Source organism: Triticum aestivum, chromosome 5B, assembly GCF_018294505.1.
Source record: "Triticum aestivum cultivar Chinese Spring chromosome 5B, IWGSC CS RefSeq v2.1, whole genome shotgun sequence".
Classification (NCBI taxonomy): Eukaryota; Viridiplantae; Streptophyta; class Magnoliopsida; order Poales; family Poaceae; genus Triticum; species Triticum aestivum.
In genome coordinates this window covers 659,639,927-659,657,546 of record NC_057807.1, presented here as the reverse complement: position 1 = coordinate 659,657,546, position 17,620 = coordinate 659,639,927, and the positions used below count along the sequence as shown (strand labels likewise).

The 17,620-nt window shown below is 44.5% G+C and overlaps 2 long non-coding RNA genes across 2 annotated transcripts; both read left to right on the top strand.

Moving 5' to 3' along the window:
• Nucleotides 1–1,140: 1,140 nt before the first annotated feature.
• LOC123117479 (uncharacterized) lies at nt 1,141–2,417 on the top strand. Its single transcript, XR_006457384.1, has 3 exons — nt 1,141–1,508; nt 1,595–1,860; nt 1,936–2,417. It is a non-coding gene; the product is annotated as an uncharacterized lncRNA (long non-coding RNA).
• An 11,673-nt stretch (nt 2,418–14,090) lies between these two features.
• On the top strand, nt 14,091–15,521 carry LOC123117478 (uncharacterized). The gene is made up of 3 exons (XR_006457383.1): nt 14,091–14,195; nt 14,831–14,880; nt 15,496–15,521. It is a non-coding gene; the product is annotated as an uncharacterized lncRNA (long non-coding RNA).
• Nucleotides 15,522–17,620: the final 2,099 nt, after the last annotated feature.

Sequence of the window (17,620 nt, the reverse complement as noted above, 5' to 3'; positions counted from 1 at the left end):
CCCAACCTTGGTTTTACCATTTGCCTCACCACCACCTATACCCTTCCCTTGGTTCGGCCAACCCGAGGGTCATCTTTATTTTAGCCCCCCCGGGCCAATGCTTGTCTAAGTGTTGGTCTGAACTAGAGCCCTTTGCAGCGCCCCCTCAGGGAAACTTGAGGTCTGGTTTTAGTTGTACGGATAGCTCATCCGGTGTTGCCCTGAGAATGAGATATGTGCAGCTCCTATCGGGATTGTCGGTGCATCGGGCGGTCTTGGTGGACTTGTTTTACCATTGTCGAAATGTCTTGTAAACCGGGATTCCGAGTCTGATCGGGTCTTCCTGGAAGAAGGAATATCCTTCGTTGATCGCGAGAGCTTATCATGGGCTAAGTTGGGACACCCCTGTAGGGTATTATCTTTCGAAAGCCGTGCCCGCGGTTATGGGCAGATGGGAATTTGTTAATGTCCGGTTATAGATAACTTGACACCAGATCCGAATTAAAACGCATCTACTGCATGTGTAGCTGTGATGGTCTCTTTTCGGCGGAGTCCGGGAAGTGAACACGGTTTTTGGGTTATGTTTGACGTAAGTAGGAGTTCAGGATCACCTCTTGATCATTACTAGTTGACGATCGTTCCTTTGCTTCTCTTCTCGCTCTTATTTGCGTATGTTAGCCACCATACTTGCTTAGTCGCTGCTGCAACCTCACCACTTTACCCCTTCCTTTCCCATTAAGCTTTGCTAGTCTTGATACCCATGGTAATGAGATTGTTGAGTCCTCGTGGCTCACAGTTTACTACAACAATAGTTGCAGGTACAGGTTATGCAATGATCATGATGCGAGAGCGATGTTTGCTTGTTTTGGATTTCCTCTTCTGCTTCCTCTTCGATGAGGGGATAGGTTCCAGGTCGGCAGCCTGGGCTAGCAGGGTGGATGTCGTTTGAGCTTCTGTTTGTGATTCATCCGTAGTCGGATGTTGATCTTATGTAAGATGATGTTGTATTCGTGTGGCATTATATGCCTCATGTATGTATCCCCATCTATTATGTAATGTTGATGTAATGATATCCACCTTGCAAAAGCGTTTCAATATGCGGTTCTTTCCTTGGTGGGACCTTCAAGTCTCTTTAGGATAGTATCGCATATTGGGCGTGACAACACTGCACCCTTATGGGTGCGGCTATGGAGAAGGTTCAGTCTACGAAAAGCGGACTGACCGAAGCCTTCCACAGCCTACTAACAGGCTTCGAGGTAAGCGGCTTAATATTCTTCATGAGTATTCTGTATATATATGTGTGTGGCGATGCCCATGTGTAGACAGTAGCCCCTGAGACTCTGTTTGGATTATAACAATCTGAACAGAGGATCATTAACAAGTATATCATGCACTGTTTTTTTATATTCGACATGCTTCGAAGCTGGCGGCTACTGTCCAGGCCGCAGAAATTGCCGAGCTCAATCGAAAGCTCTGGCTATCCGATGAGGAACTCGACCGTACAAATAAGCGGTTCGACGAAACCCAAGGTATGCGGTATTTTAGTATATCCAGAAATTATATTCATGTGTGGTCGGTTTGAAACTGACTAAGAATGTTATGAATATGTTCGTAGTTGTCATAGACGAGGTCGAGTCCCTCAAGAGCATCCTTGCCAAAGCCAAGAAGGAAGCAGAGGCGAGCAAGGTGGCCGCGGACAGTCGCGGGTGGAGGAAATAGAGAAGGAGCTCAAGGACGCCATCACATGGTACGAGTCCTTGGAGTAGAAGAGTTCGGAGAAGGCCTCTGAACTCACCAAAGCTCTTGAGAGTCTGAAGGAGGCCCGGGCTGATGCCCAGGGTGCTCGCCAGGAGATACAAGAGGCGAAGCGGATTGTGGCTGGTAAGGCTTTTATCATGCAGAGTAGATATAGTAGTAAGAGGTATATTTTACTGACCAGAGTTTGGAGTTCTCCAGGCGCCTTTGCTGATCTGACGAAGAGTATTGCGGATGCTGCCACATTTTTCCAAGCCAAAGAGGGGAGCTCGATGAAGAAGTTATTCTGGTTGCAGTACCTTGCGCCGGAACTTCCCGTGGCCTTGAGCGACCAGCTGAAGCAGTTGTCCGAGCTGCACAGGGTGGCCGGACTAGCCATGAAGTATGTTATAATCCGCTTGTGGCCGGCCGATCACATCCCTAATAGTCACTTTGGCCTCGTGCAGAGGCTAGTGGAGGCGCTTCCTCGGATCGATGCCCTCAGGCGGTCGTCCTGCATCGAAGGTGCCCGAATGGCCTTTGCCCGTGTCAAGGTGCAGTGGGCAAAGATGAAGGCCGTCAAAATTGCTACCTCAGGGCCGCCTGAAGGGAAAGAGCACCGGCGGCCGGAGAAGTACTTTGACGAGGTCCTTGAGGGAGCCCGCATTGTGGAGGGGCAGTGTTCGAAGGATGCCATCTTTGAGTAGTTGGGTCCGGTTTGTAAGAGTCATGTAATGAACTCATTGTGTATGATATTTATGATTATGCATTTTATGAGTAGTTTATCCTCCTATTTTGGCCGTTTATATATCTAAAATTTTACCAGTCGTTGGCTTCAGCCCCCACATAAATATTACGGGGGTGTTCGGGAACGCATGACAACACTTAATCCAATGTCTTGGTTCGATGTAGGAGGCGTCTTGCGGAATGAACTAGGCAATCAGACTATGCGGCTTTATGACTTTCACTTAGCCATAAGAGTCCATTAGTGGCGCTAAGTACTAGCCCCTTGTTGCATGATCGGCGAGCCGGAGTACGGCGCCTTTACAACGCGGCTGGTCAAAAACCTAGTCCCTCGTATGACATGGCATAAATCGCGAGCGATTCATAGTGTAACACTAAGTCGCGGGATTGCTGACCCGCTCTCGCTTATCATGACCGTCAGTTTTCGGCATTCTCTACTGAGGTACTTGACCGGAAGAACCAGAAATACAATCGCAGTAGTTCTCCCCACTACAAAAAATACACTTCCGTGATGATACGTGTTTGTCACAGTAGGTCACGTTTTCTGTCATGCATGTACATCCATGATGATTTTATGACTGAATCAAGATAGTCATACCTGTGCTGTCGTAGAGGTGTTCCATGATATTACCAAAATTATCATCATGGAAGTGTCCACTTCCATGACGATAAACCGCGCGTCACAGAAGTGCTTTCGTCAAGGGTGACCGACATGTGGCATCCACCATAACGGAACGCCGTTAAGCTATCGAGTCCGGTTTTGGATCCGATAACCCGTTAACAGCCCAGACCAATGGGGATTTTCCACGTGTAAAATCATCATTGGCGGGAGGAAACACGTGTCAGCTCCGCGTTGGCACAAGTGTCACTCATCCAATGGGCGAGATGTGCCTGTGATATGTTGACACGTGGACCGGCCCAAAAGTGGCCCATAAAGTTTAAATGGACCGGCCCAACTAAAGGCCCACAAGATTTTGTGGACCATAATGGGCCGGTCCAGCTAAAGGCCCACGAGATTTTGCGGACCATAATGGGCTGGCCCAGCTAAAGGCCCACAAGATTTAGCGGGCCATAATGGGCCGGCCGAGGTAAAGGCCCACAAGATTTTGCAGACCATAATGGGCGGGCCCAGCTAACGGCCCACAAGATTTAATGGGCCATAATGGGCCGGCCTAGGTAAAGGCCCACAAGATTTTCGCGGGCCATAATGGGCCGGCCCAGGTAAAGGCCCACAAGATTTTTGTGGACCATAATGGACCGGCCCAGCTCAAGGCCCATGAGATTTCGCCGACATTAATGGGCCGGCCCAGCTGTAGGCCCACAAGATTTTGAGGACCCTAGTAGGCTGGCCCATTAACTAGCTGCCATGTTTTGGGCCACATGCCGACCCATATTTGATCCGGTCCATTAATGGCCTGCCACGTTCTAGGCCTAATAAGGGCCTATATGAGATCCGGCCCGTTAAAAGCCTACCATGTTCTGGGCCAAATTACGGCCCAGATCAGGTCCGACCCTTTAAGAGGCTTTGGGCTAAACTATGGCCCATATCAGATTCGGCCTGTCAACTGGACACTATACTTTTGGGCCCACTTGCTAAAGGCCCATATAGTAATTTGACCTGATATTAGTTTCGGCCTATGAAGGGCCCATTTATCATTTCGGCCCTATATTAATTTCGTCATGTTAAAAGCCCATCATATAGTTGGGCCTAACTACGACCCGGTTTGCATCCGGCCTGCTCGCAGCCGATAATCTGATTTGGCCAAACAAGGACCGAGACAGTTTTGTCTTGTTAAAAGCCCATGATTTGATTGGCACAATCATGGGCCAGGGTCCATTTCGGGCTGCTGCCGGCCCGTGAGCTGTTCGGCACGTTTCAGGCCCAACCTACTTCTCAGCGTCCTAAAAGCCCATTGAGTTTTCTTGCGAAAAGAGGGCCGGCGGTTTACTCGGCCTATTAAAAGCCCGAATTTACTAGTGGGCCAGTTTACATTTAGGCCTTTTAATGGACCAAGATGACGGGGCCCTAGATGCGGATCATACATCATGATTGCATGACGCCCGGATTATGTACCGTAATTTTACGGTTTGGCTGTTTTACTGCGAAGATAGGATATATAAAACCGACAACACTTCAATAGAGTTCAAGAAAGGTTAGCCCCGCCGTGGAGCTGCAGCGCAAGCAGCTGAGCAAGCTGGTGAGACTGCACTTGTTTAACACTTATATCCTCCTCACTCTAAAAGATAAACAAGTAGACAGATGACAAGTTTTGCACATAAAAGTATCAGTGCTGACAATTCATCACATTTCTTACTAATGAATAAAGTGGCATAGTTTAAAATTGCATTAACACAATATGGTATTGTTCAGGTCAAGACATGGCAGGAAATGACATTGTGAAGGAGTTGGCAGCTTCACGACACCACTGGATTACAGATCAAGAACTCATAAGTATCAGGCTAGTGTGCTGTCAGATTGGCAAATAAAGAGACGGTTTAAATAATAGTAGAATGATATGACACTATTCATAGTTAAGACATTACAGAATATGCCATTGTGCTGTAGTGGGTAGGTTCACCACACCACTGGATTACGGATCAAGAATAGAAGCATACATGCAGTGCAAAAGAAGATCACTTGCTCTGTATAGTTTAATTTACATGGTATGAAGAAGGAACTTGGTTGTACAACTGAAAAATTAAATTGAGAAGGACAAACTTTTGTTTATGAACTACATAATAAACTTTAAACATGCAATTTGATGCAAACACCAAAAATAAACAGCTATTTTTTGACACTTGAAACAGTAGGAGAGGCTCCTACTGTATGTATTAAATAAAGAGACAAAAAGTCTTACAAAGTCATAACCTTACATCCATTGCCATGGAGCAGCTTTTGGGGGGGGGGAGGTGAACACTAGAAAGAAGGAACAAAAGAGGTAGGAAAACAAGTATAAAGTTAAATACTATCTACAAAAGAGGTCAAAAGGGGTTTAAGTTTTTCTCCCACTCTGTAACGAAGAAGGGAGATGTCTTCTCTCAACCTAGCCAGCCAGGATGATTTGGAAGGTGATATCCCTCTGAAGTGTTTGTTGTTTCTCTCTTTCCATATGCTCCAAGCAGCCTGTAGGAAAATATCCATGAACATCAGGCTATTCCACGTAGTTTTAGCATGCTCAATCCATTGAAGCCTTGTACCATGTGTTATCCAGTTGATATTAAGATGTGACCAGCACTCTTGGCTAAATGGACAGGTGAAGAAAAGGTGCTCCAAAGTTTCTTCAATAGGTGAATTACACAGCAGACAAGTGTGATTGCCACCAATGTTATAATGTCTCCTCTTGAGCATGTTTCGTGTGTTTAGTCTATCTGAGAGGAGTAGCCAGCTGAACACTTTGATTTTCATGGTGACTTTAGATTTCCACAGCCAATTGTATGTTTGGTGAGCTTTTATTTCTTTGAAGTAATAGGAGTAGTATTGGCTCGTAGTGTAGTCTCCTTTAGCCCAAATGCATGTCCATTTGTCCTCTCCGTGGGCTAAGGTAATCGGTGTCAACAGTTGCTGTAGATCTATCAACTTTGCATGTGCCTGTGCAGATGGAGGGAGTTGGAAGGTTTCCCCAACGTGCTAGCCATTAAGAGAGCGTGGACAGAGATATCTTCATTTCTGGTGAACGAGAAGGCCCTGGGATGGCTAGAGGCCAGGATATCATCCATCCAAAGATCTTTCCAAAGCAAAGTGGTGTGGCCATCCTGTATGGAGACTTTGGTGATGCCTCTATAGACAGGCATGAGCTTTGTGATGTCTCTGCACCAGAAGGAACCACATGCATCCGTTGCATATGGGATTTTCTAGGTATAACAGGTGTTCCAGATTAGTTCCACCCACGGTAGATCCCAGTGATTGTAGAACTTGTGAAGATATTTAAGCAACATGGCATCACTTTGTATTCTGAGGTCTAATATACCCATTACACCACATTCCTTTGGTTTGCAAATCATGCTCCAAGCAGCCAGAGAGTTTCATGATTCCCCATGCTCCGTCTTTTTAGTCCAAAGACATTTTCTTATGATCTTGTCTAACAACTCAATAATGGAAATGGGGAGCTTTAGTGTACATAGAGCAAAGATTGTGAGCGAAGTGATCACTGAGTTTAGTAGAGAAAGCTTTGCTCCATATGAAATCATGTTGAGAGTAGCTGTGAGGCGGCGCTCCACTTTGCAAACCAAAGGCATTAAATCCTGAACAGATGGTCGTGTGGACCCCAAAGGCAACCCAAGGTAAGTAAATGGCATTTTGCCAGTCATGAAGCCGAAGAATTGGGCAATGCTGGTACTGAGGTTTTTTTTCTCCAACATTGCTTCATGCTCAATCGTGTCAAATGCCTTAGCGAAATCAAGCTTAAGGAGGACAATTGGTTTTTTTGAGGTTTGGCATTGATAAATGTACTCAAACGCCCATGCCAGACAATCCTGTATAGATCTTCCCTTCAAAAAACCATATTGATTCCGATGCACTATTTTTAAGATGATCTTTTGTAGACGGTTGGCAAGAAGTTTCGTAATGATCTTAAAACAACAATTGAGTAGCGTGATTGGCCTGTAATCATTGACTGAAGAAGGTGCATTGATTTTTGGGATCAGAGTAATGAAACCCTCATTAATGCTCTCCAGGTTTAAGTTGCCCTCATGGAATTGATTGCAAAGATGGTAGAAGTCTTCCTTAATCACGTGCCAACAAGATTTGAGAAAGTGACCAGTGAAACCATCTGGTCCCGAAGCTCTATCCGCAGGCATGAATTTAATGACATCATCAATTTCTTGGTGAGTGAATGGCACAGTTAATTGGTCCAAATTTTCAACCTTCTTGATAATTCTGGCTAAATCAAACTTCATTTCATGTTTCCTAGAAGACCCAAGTCGTTTTTTGAAAGCTTGAAAGATAACAGATTCTTTGCACGCATGATCTTCTACATAGTATCCATCATCAGTGTTAAGTGAAGCAATGTTATTTCTCCTATATCTTTCTGAGGCTATTGCTTGAGAAAAATTTGGTTGCTCATCGCCAAACTTTACCCATCTTATAGTACATCTCTCCCTCCAATATTCTTTCTGATAATTAAGAAGCCTCGGAATATGGTGTTTGAGTATGCGTCGAAAATTTGATTCTGGAGTGGTGATACGCCTTTTATTTTCAAGTTCATAAAGTTCAAAGAGAGCCCTGTTGGAGTTTTTAATGGCAATAGACAACTTAGAAATATCTTTACTCCATCTTTTTAGATCATGCCTTAGGAATTTAAACTTTTGGGAAATAACAGTAGGCATGTTGGTCGAGGGAATTGGTTTGGACCAAGAATTAGAAACCGTGTCCATAAACCCAGGATGATGCACCCAATACGATTCAAACCTGAAAATCTTGGAGCGAGGAATGGTTGTCTCAATGCAAACCACACAAGGGATGTGATCGGAAACTGGCTGACCTAGAGGCTTTACTAGGGTTTTAGGGTATGTAGTAGTCTAGTTGGTGCTCGTAAAAAACTAGTCAATTTGCTCTAATAGGGGGTCCGCTTGCATATTACTCCAGGTGTAAGCTCGACCTTTGATAGGCAGTTCCACTAGATTTTGGCTTCTGATAAAATCGTTGAAGGTGATCATGTCCCCAAAATTTCCACCTGGCTTATTACGGTTGTCTGGGCCACGAATGAAATTAAAATCCCCTAAAAGGAGCCAATCTTCATTGTGTGGGATATTGAGGTCTAGCAGCCACTATATGAAGTCCCTACGTTCATCTCCCTGACAGGGGCCGTACACATTCACTAGGGTCCAATGTTGTACTGATTGAGTGGATTGGAAGCGGATCACTAAGGCAAAGTCCCTGGAGGCCACTATGGTGGCAGAGAAAATTGAACTGTTCCAAATTGTTGCAATTCCGCCCTAAGCACCACGGGCCGGAATAAATTCAAATTTATCAAAACATCGTGGGCAGCAAGACTTAATAAAGTTATTATCAACAGAGTGCTTCTTAGTTTCCTGCAGACAGATCACATCATAACCACTGGCCGTAAATGCATTAAACATAGCAAGTTGCTTAGGTTCAGAATTTAAACCACAGACGTTCCAACAAAGAACATTCCAGTTAACCAAAAGTACCATGGATAAAAGAGAAAAGATTAAGCGCTGGATGAGGATGAAAGAGCATCCTCATTAACTTCATTGAGCACCTCTTCAGAGAGATCGGCAGCAGGAATAGAACATTTGACTGTGCCAACAAGTTGCAACGTGGCAATCAGAGTGGGCGGTGGTACAACAGAACTATCTTCTTCTTCAGAACGAGCCATGGACTGCAGTGCCGATGGAGTGATCCTTGGCTTCACCTTAGAAGATCTTGGTTTGCTATCAGTAATGGCAGGAACTTTGAAGCCGTCATATTTGTTGGACCTGGTGCTACGACGAAAAGAAACAGATGACATGGGCATGGCAAGCTTCCCTTTGCGTATTGTGTCAGCAGGATCTGGCCCTGTTCCTCCAAGAATACTAGCAGAGCTGTGTTCAGCATTAACCAAGAAACCATCATTTGGGACATCAGAGGTCACACTTCCAGAGATCTGGAGATAACCCACAGGAGTCTCATCCCAGAAGCTGTGATCAGGTTCCACAATTGGACCAACAGATGCTGCCACTTGAGCCACATGGTCAGCACTCAGGGGAAGTACAGGTTGCACATGCTGAGTAGGAACAGAAATCTCCTGAGATTGGTGGGCCACCACTGGATTCTCCAAGAAAATATGGTCTGGACTGACAACTGTGTTTAAGTCAGGTGTGTCCTGGAGCTCTTCAAGTTGCAGAGATGAAGAAGCAAACTCCCTTGTCTGTTTTGTTGCTGTAACTGACACCAAATCATTCTCAACAGTGATCACTGCTTTAACCTGCACCCAATCGTGCCGGAGACCAAAACCAGTGCTCCAAGGGCAATAGGAGGCAACTAATGGCATGATGGTCGATCTCAAGAAGGAGTTGAGCCTGATGAATGAGAAACCTTGTTTAATGAGCATCGATGAGATCACATTACTTTGTTCAGTCATAGCAAACTGAAGTCCATTCTGAGTGAGAGAGACAACCACTTCAAGAGAGTTAACTGGAGCAGCAGGTGTATCCATTGGGTAAATTTGAGCAGAAGATGTGGCCATATCAGAACTTTCTCCCTCCACCAAAGAGTGAAACAGATTCGCAGGTACCAGGACATAGCTGTCGGACACTGTCGCACTAGAGTCAGAACTGCCAAAAACTGAAATGGAGTCATTCCAGGCCGTACCTGGGCTATCCAGTAGGTTATTGTTTGGCACAATACCGTCTTGGACCTAGAGTTCCTCTTGAGAAAGCCATGCCTGGTAGTTATACAGAGCCGGAGGAGGAGAGGGGGGCCATTGTCCCCAGTTGGCCTGAAAGTGAACCTCATTGCCCTGATTGTCTGCATTTGCATTAGCAGCATTTGCATTCATCTGTGCATTCTGAGCCATCCAATTATTCAGTTGTGCTTGATATAGTTGTTCTGCAGTGAGACCATCACCGTGGAGTGGGTGAGGAATACCATCAGCCGGAGGTGGCTCAATCCCCGTAGGTGGAATCTCAGGGAGATGAGCATCCTAGTCGCTGTTGCGCAGCATAGTAACACACACTGTCCAACAATGGCGATCACCGCTGAGCTGATGCATAACAAAAAATTTTGGAACTAGGCGCATGTGAATAACTATAACTTTCAGCAAAACAAGCTTTCTATCCCCCCTTGGATTGTGCCAAGTGACAAGCTCACCAAATTTATCAACTGACTTGTGCATGTAATGCGAGGTCTGATAATCTTGTGGAAAACCAATATAAAGAAGCCAACTCTGAGGACCGGAAGTGGTCAGCCTCCGGTTCAAAGCTACATCATGAGGCACAAATGAGACTACTGTGTGGATATTCTCGTCATCCTCATCTAGCTCAAAAGTAGTACCCACCACCGCATCTCTAGTAATGGAATCCGCAAAGCCAAAAATCCCAACTCCTAAAGGATGATCATCTATCTCAGTGGGGAAGAATTGGGACTCATCCAGCAAACCTTCAATGGTATGGCGCAGCGTCGCCTTGTGGTGGAACGACACGAAGCAATTGACTTCCGCGATGGCGAGGAAGTCATGGCGAAGCGGAGGAGTTGGGCTGACCACCATGTCATCCCTCACCTTTCTATCCTCCGGGCCGAGCTCGATCGTCATGCCCTGCGGAAGGTAGGGCACCACATTGACGGGGAAGTTCGCCATGGGAGGGTGGTGGAGCTCTGGAGCGGTGGCGCTATTGGAGCAGAGAAATAGAGCAGAATGCGTATCGGCACGGGCTCTAGTCCCCTTGGGAACCCAGACCGATTTCGGCTGCCTCCCACCTTGCCAATCAGAGGAGGACATGTGTTTGGATCGACCCTTAGATGAGCATCGGACGGCTACAGGCACAGGAGGGTCAGTAGCATTGCCAACGGGCACAATATCAGTAATTAAGGACTGATTGATTTGATGCCTCAGGGAGACTGCATTGATTGGATATGTCATAATTTCTTTGCCCTTCTCAAGGAGATAAGCATCTTGATTATTTTCTTCCTTGTGCGAGGCAGAAAAATAGGGACCTACCGTGTGAGTATCCGAAAAAAGAGAGCCATGCTTTGCCTTCCAATGCATTCTACAGGCCAAAGGGTGACAAAATTGATGTGTATGGCCCAAGAAAGAGCAGATGCGGCATCGAATAAGGCCAGGACATGCAAAATATAAATGGGCCAGCGAACCACAGAGATAGCATGGCTGAGATCCACAGAATTGTCGTCCACCGTCAGAATGAGCATCCGTAGATGGTCCAGAAGGGCCCACACAAAGATCAGAGGAGATGGTGTTGCAAACTTTGTCAGGACAAGAGTCCACTTGGTGACCAGAGCCATTGCAAATATAACATATATTCAGGCGTTTATTAATGTAATCCGATGGTGGGACCGACAGAATAGACCAGATTTGGCAATATGACTATCAGAATAACCAAATTTACGCTGGTCATTAATATAAAGAAGCATAAAAGGGGGATATCATCCCAGCAATCTTGCCTGAATTTACTTCCTTGAAATTGATTTCGGTGTTGAATGCCCGAGGGTGGAACCAGAGTTTGAAATTCTCCAATACGGATAGAACTCGGCAATAAGTGTTGAGTGGCTTCCGTCTCCAGCCTGTGAGTGGCAATTTCCCTCAAGAAAACTACCAAAACGGAGGTTAGTAGTAAATGCATTGCCTGGAATATTCTTTGGGACATTAATGCCAAAAGCGATCTAATTGGATGACTGTTGTAAGGCGCTAGCCGGTGGTGAGTTTTCCGGCGACATTCCGGCGACTATAGAAATCCTCTGTGTGCACAAGTCATGATTGAAAAGACCAAATTTTGCCAATTCAGACACCGAAGAAGGATCAAAAGTATCAACCCGCGAGTCAAATGAGAATGTTGGTTTAATCGCCATAGGTTTGCGTGTAGATAGCTCTTCCAAATGATGATCCGAATACCAGCGAGAATCAATCTTGGGAACAACATGTCTCTCTGGACGATAGAGCGAGAAATGGCAGACAAAGTCGGGCCAAATACGATCCTTGAGATGGTAAATGAAATGACCAACTCGATTAGACGCCACAGAGAAATGAAACTTGCGATCATCCAACCGAGAGATCGAGAAACCCTCAGCAGAACCTCCAATACAACATTGAAGAGCAATACCCACAGAATCAACCGAGAGGGGGAAGGAGGCTGAGGAGAAGAAGACCACCAAGAAGAACTCCTTGGTACCATTGCTAGGAGAAAAATGGACCGTAGATCCAAAACTACGATGAACATGTTCTGCGATCGCCTGGCTAGGTTTGAAGTCCAAATGGAGTAGACCATCCATGTCTACTAGGGAGAGAAGACGCCATTGCTAGGGTAGAGGTGGTGGAGAGGAGACGCCATTCTTTAACCAACAAAATAAACAGCTGTTGCAGTCATGCCTAACCAAATATACACATCAAAGTTTGAAGGCTTGAGGAGGACAAACTTACATTATTGGTGAAGACAGGCTCTAGAAAGCTCTTGCCCATGCTGATGGGGGGGGGGGCAATTCAAAAAGTTTACCACAAAGTCTTCTTCATAAGCATTGCCTTTATTCTACATTTTGTTAAGAGTAAATATAGATGTGATAATATAAGAAAAAAAGAATATTTAAGATAAGATGAAGACTGATGCTAAGTAACCAAGTAGCTATAAATGTAAGTACAGCGATACGGGCAAAAGGTATAGCCAAGAGCAATGCACAACTAAACTTCTTTAGTACCATCGGTGTTATCCAACCTTATGGTAAGAGTAAATATAGATCTGATGTGTAGAAAATGGAGGGCAAAGGAAAATAAGCTGCAGGGTGATGGTACATGAACAACTACCTGTCAATATAAGTACACTGATAAAGGATAACAATTACTTACAAGAACAATGCAGAGCTAAAAAAATTCATTGGCATTGGATATATTAAGGATAGTATAACCGCACCTAATCCCTGCCCTCACATCGATTTGGGTTTTCGGCCCTCCGTTTTATTGATGTGGGAGTTTCTGGCCGTCAGATTTTGTGTCTTAAACGATCTGTTCCACACTGTGTTTAAACTAGCCCAGCTGTCCTGTGGGCTGCTGCTCCATGGACCAAAACGAAGGCCCCTGGTGCATTGGGCCTTCGAGCCGCCAGCCCATTCGAAGGAGGCCCGCTACTGGGGGGATTGCGAGGCCTACGAGCGACCGGTCCATCCACTCGCGAACCCTAATCCAATCCTGATTGAGGCTGTGGGGAGCGAGATCGCATCGACTCTCCATCCACTCTCGAACCCTAATCCAATCCCTATGGAGGCTAAGGGGGCGATACTGCATCGATTCCACTCCAGAATCGAGCTGCAGAGACGGCCGATGTGCGTCCGTCCACCTGAGTTGAGGGATGGTATCGAGTCCATCCGGTCGATCCCAGCAACCGGAGGAGCGGGATCCGGGTAGAGCCGATCCACGAACGGCGGCGCTGCTGCTCGAGGACCCCGCTGTCGAGGCCCCTCCACCCCTCCCTCCACAGCTGCCACAGCGTGCGCCTTGCAATATTGGCGTGTAGGCCATGGCGCCCGACACCCAACTCCGGGCCGCCACCGCAAGCCGTCGCTCCCACCACCGCCTTCCCCGCATCTTCGTCGCCATCCTTTGGCTTCTTCTCCACCAACTAGGGTAATCTTTCTCACCATACTTGAAATTTCCGGCTGGTATTATTACATGATATGTGTTGGTGACTAATCTGGGGGTTTTTCAGTTCACGGGATAGCTGAATGAATCAACTCATGTTGATTGAAGCTGAAATTTGTTAACAAAAATTGTAGCCATAATGCACGCACCTGTAGTTGGGGTTTCGCTCTGGTGGTAGGGAGATGTTAATGGAGCAGACGGTGCAGGGCGGGGATGGCTTGAGGAGGCAAGCCCGGACAGCGCCGCTCGCGCATTGCCTGTATCTTGGCGGCTAAAACAATCATTTGTTTTCTTTTATTTAAAGATATGTTGTATTCCCTATAATTATATTTATAGTTGTTCCCTTTCTGATGCAGGCAAATTACGAGCATTGCACTATTGTCTGCAAATATAGGACAGAAGAGGGAGCTAAAAGATGCTCGAAAGTCACTCATAGAGGTATTATTTATTTCCCCATCTTGACACTAAGAATTGTCTAAAACAAGTTTAAGTCGGTTCGGAGTATTCACTCTGTCCTACCGCATCATGAGTAGTAGATCAAACTACTAGATAGATGAATTTTTCCTACATGGATGGATACACTGCCTCACCAGTATGCTACTTTGAGCCAATCAATCTACCTTCTTCTTCTGAACCTTTGCTCCTTTTTGTTATAGCAAACAATCTGAATTAAGGCAAGGACTAACATCATGTTTTTTCTGAGGCTGTTACTTATGCTCTTATAACCTTCAAAATAAGTTCTCTTGGATTGTTGTTTATGTTATCATATATTTAATATCTATTTCAGAGAATATGAGTCCGATGCTACATTATAGAGTAGTAATGGACATCTCAAATTTTGTGCACGGGATTTTAGTTCGAGTGATGTGAGTATTTCTTAGTCAGTCCTTGTATTCCAGCTTTGTTGTAGGTAATTCCCCCGAGAATGCTGACAACACTCACACTGGTCTGCAAAGAAATATTTGATGATCTTGCTTGATAACTTGCTGTGGGCAGACAATATATCGTGTTAGTACCATTCATGTATCCGCTTTCACATACCATCTAACATGGCTTCTTATTTTGTTTTACAGTCTGCTAAGGACCTGCAGGAAACAAACAATATATTGCATTTTGCCTACAGGTAAGGAAACATGTGCCTTATTTCTGCAAAGGGGTGCTCTGTTTTTCTATTCCATGAGCATTTTGCATTCCCTATAGATGCTGAGATGTTGGATTTGATTATGTTGCCAAAGGTGCTTTCAAGATTAGTACACTAATTTACCATCTTTTCTATTCGGGGTGTAGGTATTACTACAGTTATAATAACTTTCTGTTTGGTTAAACCTTTTAAGTCAGTATAGTACCATTCAGCTGAACACTACAGGTATGTCTGACAACATGTTAATAATACTGTCATTTTAATAATATCAAGTCTTTACAACTGTCAGAGATTTCCTTAGACTGACAACATGCCAATGAGACTGTAATTTTTCTTTCTGATCAGTTGGGGATGTAGTGTATATCAACTTATTATACACTACATCCCCAGCTGATTAGAAAGAAAAATCTTAAACGTAACAAGGTCATGGCAGCTCTTCCTGAACTTTGGAATATTGCTGCATGCGTTCCCTTTAACTCATTTTGTGTGTGCCCCAAAGAACACAAAATTCTCATGATTCTAAGTGGATTTTTTTCTTCTATAGTAGATTACTGATTTATTTATTTGTTGTGTTTCTTCTTGCATGTGGCGTTGTAGCACCAATCAATGCAGGGCTTTACCCAGCGATAGCCGAAAAAGCAGAAAACAAGGCATCATACTATTGTCATTGAAAGTTTTGATGGATTTGCCCAAGCTAATTTGTAGTATGAATTTGTGCTTCGCTTGATTAGAGGGACCTAAAAGAAAATGTACAACCATTGACTTCCATTGTTATAAATCTGTTTGTAGTTTATATGAATGAATTTTCAATGAGATTATAGGTTTCATATTTTTCTAACCAATAGAGAGTTTCATTGGTTTAGACGTGTGAAGTGATCATACCTCCGAATATTTGTAGAAATTCCTACCATTTCATCGAAAAAATTGATGGGCGCAGCAACGCGCGCCATCGATGATCTAGTTCTACACTAATGTAACCATTTATACAGATCAGATAATTTGGAGCGAACAATTGATAAGCAAGCTATCATGCATACTGCAGTCACATAATGAACCAGGTATGTATGCAAGTACAGTGATACAAGACTACATGTACTAACAAGAGCAAAGCAGCGGACAACATATTTGTGATATCATGTCATTCTTTTCAAACCAGAATTCTTCTTCGAGCAGATTTCCTGCAAAAAAGATCCGTAAGGCACATGCAGAAAAGTAGAAGTTCAAATTGTCATGTGATTTCATAGAAAGTACCTCATCCTGGGAATGAGACCAGTGCATAACAAGGTTTTACCATTCAATGTCTTCTAAATTTAGCACATGAGACTTCACCGGAAATTCGTTTATAGGCTTGCCATCAAAGTGTGATTTCCTCAGGTAACACCGGTACTGCTGCAATGCTTCCTTGAAAAGCACAAGCAAGCTTTGCTCGTCATGAATATCCAGATTGACCCATGCCTACTTACAACAATGTAATGTAAATCATTGATGTGTTCAATCAGCAGAAAACAGGAAAATAATAACCATGAATAATAGCACTTACACTTAAGTTGAACAGGAAAATGTGAAAATGGTGTTTGTCTTTACTATAATCTTCCCATGATGGGAATATATGCACGTAGTCCCTAACAACATTAAAATCATTGTCTTTTAAACTGGGAATAACTGGAATGGGGTTCCAATCTGCAGGAATTGGCTATCTCTGCAGTTGGGATAGGTCTTCAACCGATGGACTTGCTGTACTTTTTGCTGGAGTGGGATTTTTTTGTGGTACGGCTGGTGTTATGGCAACTAAAATCGGTATACCTTTTGCTGGAGTGCAGGTCCTGTGTGGTGGGGCCAGCGAAGTATGGGTATAGTCTGCTGGAGTCGGTGCTACGTTTTGTGTCACTGGTTCTACAACCAATATAGGTGGGGTGCTGTCTGATTTTTCTGGCACCACCACGTTTTTCAAGGACTTTGCTGGTGCTCCTTCAGGTTCGGCAATTACTCTCTTCCTTTTTGATGTCTGATGCACAAGAACAACATTTGAGTGGAAAAACATGGTATGATGACAGATGGAATATGTATTGATAATGGATGGGCATGGCATCTCGACATATATGATGAGTAAACTAAGCAGATGGCGGTGCAACAAAGTAGAAGAAATGCAAGACAACATATGCAAGATATGCGCAATCAACAAAACCTTGCCAAATTAGAACAGGCACCTTGATGGGTGAACATGACAAGCCATCTGCCTTTGACTCCTCGAGGTTAGAATAGTCATTAGGATAATATTCTGAACAAGAATCTACAGGTGGGGAGCGTATGAGTTTCATTGCATCCAGAATGGCACTCAATGGCTTGGTGCCAATTTTGTAAGTCATTGCAGTGTTTAGCTTCAAGAGTGGACTGCTGCTAGTGCGACACAAAGCAGCTACACAAATCACAGTGTAGATATAACGGGAAAACCGTATGCTTCAGAGTAAAATTAGAAAAATGGAACTTTCTGGAATATATGTGCTAGTATTGCCGGTACGGCTAGAAAGGCTTCGGATACCAGCTCTCTTCAACTGAAGGTGCGGTATTGTTAATATCAGTGTAACTCTCAAAGGTGACACAGCTCCCCGCATTTCCTTGCTATTCTTATAGGATCAAGTGGGCAGGCCACTACAAATCATATTCCTTTGTTTACAAAATCCTACGAATCAAAGAGGCTCGAAGAGTTCAAAGTGTCCATCAC